At 55.4% G+C, this 7,588-nt stretch overlaps 1 long non-coding RNA gene across 1 annotated transcript; it reads left to right on the top strand.

The window, feature by feature from the left end:
* The first annotated feature begins 1,168 nt into the window (after nt 1-1,168).
* On the top strand, nt 1,169-7,108 carry LOC123332370. Its single transcript, XR_006549161.1, has 3 exons — nt 1,169-1,472; nt 6,623-6,747; nt 6,976-7,108. It is a non-coding gene; the product is annotated as an uncharacterized LOC123332370 (long non-coding RNA).
* The last annotated feature ends 480 nt before the right edge of the window (nt 7,109-7,588 follow it).

Below are 7,588 nucleotides of genomic sequence, written 5' to 3' on the forward strand. Positions count from 1 at the left end.
TCTCCCCTTGTCACCATGCATGCTGAGACACCAGGGAAGAGCTCAGTTTGAGAAACAGAAGTCAACTTAACGTGTAAAGAGCACAGTTACCCCAACCGTCCCTCCCTTCCAAACCCAGAAGTGCTGCTAAGGGATACAGCCCTCCTGTCCAAGTCCAGATGCGGGTCCCCATCCTTCTCCCCAGGATGCCACTCCCCACACTGCAGGTGGTAGGAGGCTGATGGGGGGGCAGCCCCTCTGCCAGGCAATTTGAAGTGCCCCGAGACCATTCCCCTCCCAGGAAACGCTGCTTGGGGCCCTCTGGCCAGAGTCAGAGGTGAACTCAGGCTGGGTCAGTCCCAGTACCCAGGAGGAGCCGACTGTGGGGTCCCCCGGGGAGGAGCACGGGGGGCCTGGACACTTGGACAGGCTCAGCCCTGCAGAGCACGGGACTGAGCCGGCTTGTGAGCAAAGACCAGGTAAGGACATAAATCAACCACCGGATCACATTTCCTGCTCTGAAAGGTCCTGTAAAACACGGGAGAAAATTGACCTGTCAGGGGGATAGATGGGCAGTGATAGTGGCCGCCAGCTGGGGGCCAGATCCCCCTCCACCCTCAGGATCCCACCTGCGCCGGGTTCCCCCTCGAACGCCCCCAACCCGGCCCTGCCAAGGGTTGGGTGCCATGGCCTGAGCAGCCCTGGAGCAGAAGTCAGCTGGAGAGGGAGGGGGGAGGAGGTGCGTCTATAAGGCTCCCCTGGGGGGATCTGGCTCCTCACCACCCCCAACACACACACACACACACCCACACACACACACACACCCGCACCCGCACGGCCTGACAGCTAAGCCCAGCTGCCTGAACCGGCAGGCTATAAAACGGATGGAGACCAGAGATGGTGTCAGCAGACAGCTAGAGTACCTTTTAAAAAATGTAATCTCTTTTTATTTCCCTTCCCCCGGCCCCCTCCTCCCTCCGTACCCGTAACCTCCCGGTCACCCCTCTCCCTTCCTGCGGACTGGCAGTGACCTTGGAGCCTGGACCTTGGCGTGGGGCCGCAGGAGCCCTCAAGGACGCCCTCTTCACCTTGAGGAGCTTTCTGTGCTGGCAAGAGCACGCCGGCCAGCCAGCAGGTGGGGGTGGGGGGAGCAAGCTGGGCTCCAAGGTCACCCCGCCACCTGCAACTCCAGCAGCCCTGAGCGATGCAGGACGTGGGCCCCTGCGGCTGCCAGCTCAAGGGGAAGGGCAGGAGCCCGTCTGCCGTCTGCTCATGCGGGGGGCACTCTGGCCTCCTCCACACACCAGCCTGTAGCCACTGGTCTCAGGCAGTCCTTGTACGGCTCCTGGGGCCTCCCATTCTCGCTAGTCCTGAGCCACTGCTCTGGCCCACAGGACTGGGGAGAAGACAGCAGGAGAACCACACACGTCCTTCTGCAACAAGGTGCAGAAAAAGGTACAAACATCCCCATCCTCTGGGAGCTAAGGGTCCAGGTGAGCACCAGCCTTCAAGGATCTCTGGAAGGCGCTGGGGTGTTGGGAGGTGGGATGGGCACAGAGACCTGAAGGCCAGGAAGCAGGTCAGGGTGCCAGGGATGGGCATGCCCAAGCAAGGTGGCAACACAGGCCGAGGATCAGGGGCCAGGCCTCCTGTGGGAGACTGTCGCCTAGGGCACAGACCTCTACACAGTACGTTCCACTGTCAGTCCCCCCAGCAGACTGACTGCCCTGGTGGATGTGCTTTTGGGGGCAGGATGGAAAGGGGGCACAGGGATGCAAAGAGACCCAGAGACAGACAGACAGGAAGGAGAGACCAGGAGGACGAAGGCTGGCCAGAGCAGAGGGCAGAGGCGAACGGCTGTGTGCTGAGCAGAGCAAGGCAGAAACCATCCCAGCCCCATCCTGGTCCCGGGCTGCCGGGGAAGTCAATAATCTGATGTCATTTTCCAGGGTCTCAGCTGGGCCAGAGGCTCCAGGGGGCTTGGGCTCTCAACTTGAGACTTGTAGCAGCCGACTCTCCCTCCAGCAGAGAACAGGGGAGGAGGCCCCTGAATTCAGGCCTCACTCTAAGCACTGCCCCAGGGTCCCCGCTGGCCCCCTAGGCACAGGTGGCCCTGGGGAGTATCCTGAGTGTGGCCCAGCCCAGGCCCTTGGGTCTGACCCTGACCGACTGGCCAAAGGCTCCTGTGTCCCCGTGCCCTTCTCCTTCATCCCCTCTGGAACAATGACTCTTTTAGCGCGTGGGCAAGAGGCCACTGGCTGGCAGAGGCAAGCCTGGCTGGGGTCCCGGGGGCTGGCCCTGTGGCCTGTCAGTGAGCAGGCGGATGACTGATAAGGCAGGAGAGAGAGTAAGAAGATACCGGCCAGTCCCTAGGAAGGTGGGGTCCCCTGGTCCCCTAGATCCCTGGGATGGCAGACACCTGGAGGTTGGAAGGCAGCTAAGGGGGGCGGGACTCAGCTGCTCCCTCTGAGCTACACTCCATTCTCAAGATTTGGGGGACTGAGAGGGGGTCCCTGAAGGTCAGGAGGGTTGGTGAGCCTGAGGGGCCTGGTGTAGTAGTAAAAAGGCAAAAGCTGGGGAGCACTGGTGCAGGGCAGAGCTGTGGGAGGGGGTGTGCCCTCTTTGCAAGACCCTCCCCAGCACCCAGGCGGTCCATCACTCGCCAGCCCTCTCCTCACTTCCCCAGGCTGAGGCTCCGGCTCCCTGCCACTGCCCAGCTCTCCTCTTGCTGGCCTCTGCGCTTCCAGCTACCTTCCCAGCCTTGTGTCTCCCTCTCCTGGGATCTCCCAGGCTTGCTGTGGCCCCAGCCATTGCACCTACTCTCCCACCCTCGGATTCCTTCCTGCTATTGCTGAAGACCCAAGATCACACCCTTGGGGCTTCCCAGGTGGTTCGGTGGTAAAGAATCTGCCTGCCAATGCAGGAGACGCAGGAGATGAGGGTTCGATCCCCGGGTCAGGAAGATCTCCTGGAGAAGGAAATGGCAACCCACCCCAGTATTCTTGCCTGGAAAATCCTATGGACAGAGGAGCCTGGCTGGCGGCAGTGCATGGGGTCGCAAAGAGTCGGACACGACTGAGAGACTGAACACAAAAGATCATATCCTGAATGGAGGTGGTGATCCATTTCCAAGCAGCCTCACCCATCACTTGCACACACACTCCAAGGTCTGGGAGCAAGTGCCTCAGGCTCCCAAGGACATGGGGGCAGGCAGTGGAAGTTGGCATGGATCCTGTCCATGGATAGTATGTGCACGCACATACTCACACCAGTGTGCACACACTGGTATCCACGCACGTGGCCCTTTCCCACCCACCCTGTCAGTCTCTGGCTCCAGGCTCTTGAAGGGGATGAGAGTCCCAGGGAGTGAGGGCTTGTCTCCCAGCTGCAACAGGCACAGCAAGGTTGGAGTGCTGGTGGGGTGATGAAGGTTATGAGAGGGTAAAGTTCGTGCACACACCCCAAGGTGCCATCTTCCCCTTAGGTCACCCTGCGATGGCCCCTCTCCAGGCCGGGGGGAACTCCCTGACTCATCTCTGTTCCTCCCACAGTCCTTGGGAACCTCTGAGGACCCCTCTGTACAGCCTGCCCAGGTTGGCCCTCTCTTCAGCTTGTCCTGGGTCCACTAGGACCTAGGTTGGTCTGCCACAGGGCAGAGAGGGGTTAATTCTCTTTGTTTGTTTGTTTTTTAATCTGTATTGTGGTTTCACTCTTCACTGTGCCAGCCCTGGAAGTGGGGGGCCCTGGCTGTGCCTTAGGGTTGCCCTCCCCACCCCCCATCCCTTGCTCAGCCTGAGCCTCTACCCGATTATCTGTCCACCACTGACTGGTTTTATATTTTCTGGCCAGTGACCTGGCCCAGTGACCCTGGACATCCTGCCCAGCAGCAGCCTGTCTGACTGCCCCTCGGGTCCCACCCCTTCCTCCTCCTCTTCCTCGTCCCGCCTGAAATCCTCCATATTAAGTGCTGGGTCCCGGGTGGCCCAGACACACAGGCTTATGTAGGACAGGCTCCGGCTCCCCGGGGGTGACAGATTCAGAAAAGCAGGTTACAGCCAGCGAGCCTCAGGGCCCGCACGTTCTTAAGAAGCATCAGGAAACGCGAGTGGGCACTGTCAGGCCTCCAGGGCCTCGCCTGCATCTCGGGGGCAGCTGGAAGGCGGTAGCTAAGTAAACAATTGCCAATGTCATTTAGGATCCTCGCATGTGGGGGCTCTGGGCCTGCAAAGGGCTGCAGAAAGAGCAGGCATCAAATATATTTCCATTTAGGCCCCCATTTTGCTGGCATGGTTTCTTTTAATACACTTAATTTTTCCATGTCTTCGAAAAATTGTTTCTTAAAAAAGAAAAAAATTAAGTTTCTTAACTCTAATGAGATAAAGAGAAAATTCACGAAGCCAAGGAGAGGTTAGGTGCTCACATCTGGATTGGCATGTGCTGGGCCACCCACCGTCCAGAGTGGGGCTTACAGAGCCGTGAATCATTTGGGAATAAAAATTCAAGAGGGGGACGTGCACTGGGGACCTTGGAGCTGGGGAGCCCAGCTGCCCCCGCTGAGTGTGTCGAGCTCTGTGGTTCCTCTTCATTATCTTTCAGGGCTCCCTCCCCGAGAGACTCGACTTGACCACCCGGGTTCCCCTGCCTGTTCACACCTGAGCCCAGGCCCCCAGGCTAGCCGGGAAGGACCGCGGCTCCCTTCTCCCGAACACACCTCTCTCTCCCACAAAATAATTTAATGCAACTTAATGGCTTGAAGTTGATGTAAAAATTACAGGCGTGTGAGGGTGGGGTGGGGTGGGGGCCTCGTAAGAAATCCTTTTGAAAATATAATTGAGTTAATGGAGCCATAACTGTGTCTCATTTTGGGGGGGTAATTGGCCTGCTTTTTGTCACTCTGTCCATTTACATACTCCTGTTTTCTTTTAGCTATTGATTTTTTTCTTTATAAAGTGGGCCACTTTACTGCAATTTTTAAAGCCCCAGTGATGAATAAAAACCTCATCTTCCCACTCATTAAGACACAGGAATTAGCCAGGCTCAGGGCCCCACCAGTCAATTTGCGTAACAATCCTGAGCTGCTGTGTTTCGGTTGGGGCCCAGGGGTTGCTTGCTAATGGCAAGGGATTCAAAGGCAGCAAGAGGGGCTGAGTCAGTTTCCGGAAGGTGGGTCTTGGGTGAGGGGCCTGGAGGACTGAAGGGATCTCCTAAGCCCTGATCTAAGGGTGCCCCTTTCGCCTCTCCCCTTCTGGTTTTCTTCCCCGGCTGCCCACAGCCTCGGGCCCCTCCCTTGACCTGCACCTGCCTTCTTGTGACTGTAATTCAGAGCCCCCACCTACCTGCCTTTGACTTTGGATCAAGGTCACACACACAGACCAAGGTCACCTGTCCTTTAGAATATATATACATACATGTATTCATATATATATATACATATATATATTTAAAGTCTTTATTGAATTTGTTACAATATTGTTTCATGTTTTGGTTTTTTGGCTGCAAGGCATGTGGGATCTTAGCTCCCAGATCAGGGATCGAACTTGCATCCCCTGCATTGGAAGGCAAAGTCTTAACCACTGGACCACCAGGGATATCCTCTGGAATATGTTTTTTAAATTACAGAACCCATGAGTGTTAGTCACTCAGTCGTGTCCGACTCTTTGCAACCCCACAGACTATAGCCTGTCAGGTTCCCCTGTCCATGGACTTTTCCAGGCAAGAATACTGGAGTGGATTGCCTTCTCCAGCACAAAACCCATACACGCACAGAATAAAGGAGGCCAATGAGTTCCAAGCGCAAAGGGTTACAAAGAGAAAGTAGTATCTTCCAGAGCCTCAGTCTCCAGAGGCAACGTCTGTGGACTGCCCCATGCCTCCTGCAACTTGATTATTTGATCTCACTCAATGTCTTGGGCATCTTGCCTGTTGGCCCTAGTAAACCCACCGGTCATTTTTCCTGTCTTCCCAGTACTCCCTTGCCTGTCTATACTGTGGTGTGTCCCAGTCTGAGGGGGCATGGGATCCCAGGATGTGGCAATGTCAGTGCTAACGCCAGAATGGTCCCAGGGAAACTGAGACGTTAGGATGGGTCAGCTTCCATGTATCCGGCCAGCAGCTACTGTTGGATATTTCAGTCGCTGCTAGTTTCTCAACCTGACAAAGGACATCTCTGTTCACATATCTTTGTGCCCTTATGCACATGTGTCTAGAAGATAAAATTCCTCGAAGAGAAACTGCTAGGTGAAAAGCATGCATATTTCAAATTTTGATTGCTATTGCCAAACCACTGGGCAAGTGTGTGCCAATAGACACACTTGCAGTAAGTGGGAAAGCTCACGCTTCCCTCTGTCCTTGATAAAGCTGGAGACAATCAACTGTTTAGGCCTCTGTCATTTGATAGGTGACAAATAGTGTCTGGTAGGATTTTTTTAGAAATCGGCTATAAGACTTAGATAACAATAAAAGCGCTAACTTTAAGCGTCCAGTTTGATGAGCTTTGACAAATCGGTACAGTTGTGTAACCACCCCCAAAGTCAAGATGCAGAACATCCCTAGCAGCCCTGGGAAAGTTCCTTCAGGCCCCTGATCAATCCTCATCTCCCGCCCAGCCTTGGGCCACCATGACCCGCTCTTTCTGTCCCTGTAGAATAGTTTTGCCTTTTCTAGGATTTCGCATAAATGGAACCATGTGAAACGCACCCGTCGTTTTGCTCAGCAAACCACTCTGAGATTCCTCCAGACCGTTGTCACGTGTGTCCTGTGCGCTGCCAGGTAGGGCCCACTGCCTGGGGGCCGCGTCTGCACCATTCACCTGTGGCTTAGACACTTGGGCCGGTCCGGTTTAGTGTATTAATGAGCCAGGCTGCTGTGAACACTCAAGTACAAGTGTGTGAACGTGTTTCAACTCCTGGGCAAACACCTGAGTGCAGAACTCGGTCACAGGGCAAGTGGACAAGACCTTTCCTGACCCGTCTCCTATTTCCTGACCCCTATCCCCAGGCTGCCCTGCTTTCCATTCCCCCAGGCAGAGCAAGAGGCCTTCCGCATCCTCTCCAGCATCCGACGCCGACTGCAGTCCCATGGGGAGGTGTGCAGTGGCATCTCTTTGTGGCTGTAACTTGCTATTTCCCGGGTCAGTTCTGCTGTGTTTGGCATTTGTTAATAACGATGTTTTTTATTGTGGAGAAATTTCAAACATTTTGTGTAATACATTTCTCTTTCTGTTTGTGGTTTTGGAGTTTTGTCACAGTTTCCTTTTATACCCCAAGCGTGATGGCTTCAGCCCCCAGAAATGGTTCCCTCAGGGTGACCCTCCTTATTTTTAGGGGTTTCCAAAGCAATGGAACCTATACCCAGGTTCACAAACTCCCCATCTCCCCAAAACCAAGCCTGCCTTGGGTCCTCACCTAGAACAACAGGGTTTGACCAGGGACACAGGCACACAACCACCGGCCGTAGTCCTTACTGTACTGAGCAGAGACCCTCAGGCAGGAAGACTCTGAGAAGCCCCTGCCTGGTGCGAACAAGGGCTGAGTAGGACAGGGTCAGAGGCCACTCCCTGGCCCTCATGCCCGCTCTGCAATCCTGTCCCAGGGAGGGCTCTGGTCCGCAT

This window comes from Bubalus bubalis, chromosome 3 (genome assembly GCF_019923935.1).
Source record: "Bubalus bubalis isolate 160015118507 breed Murrah chromosome 3, NDDB_SH_1, whole genome shotgun sequence".
NCBI classification, from domain to species: domain Eukaryota; kingdom Metazoa; phylum Chordata; class Mammalia; order Artiodactyla; family Bovidae; genus Bubalus; species Bubalus bubalis.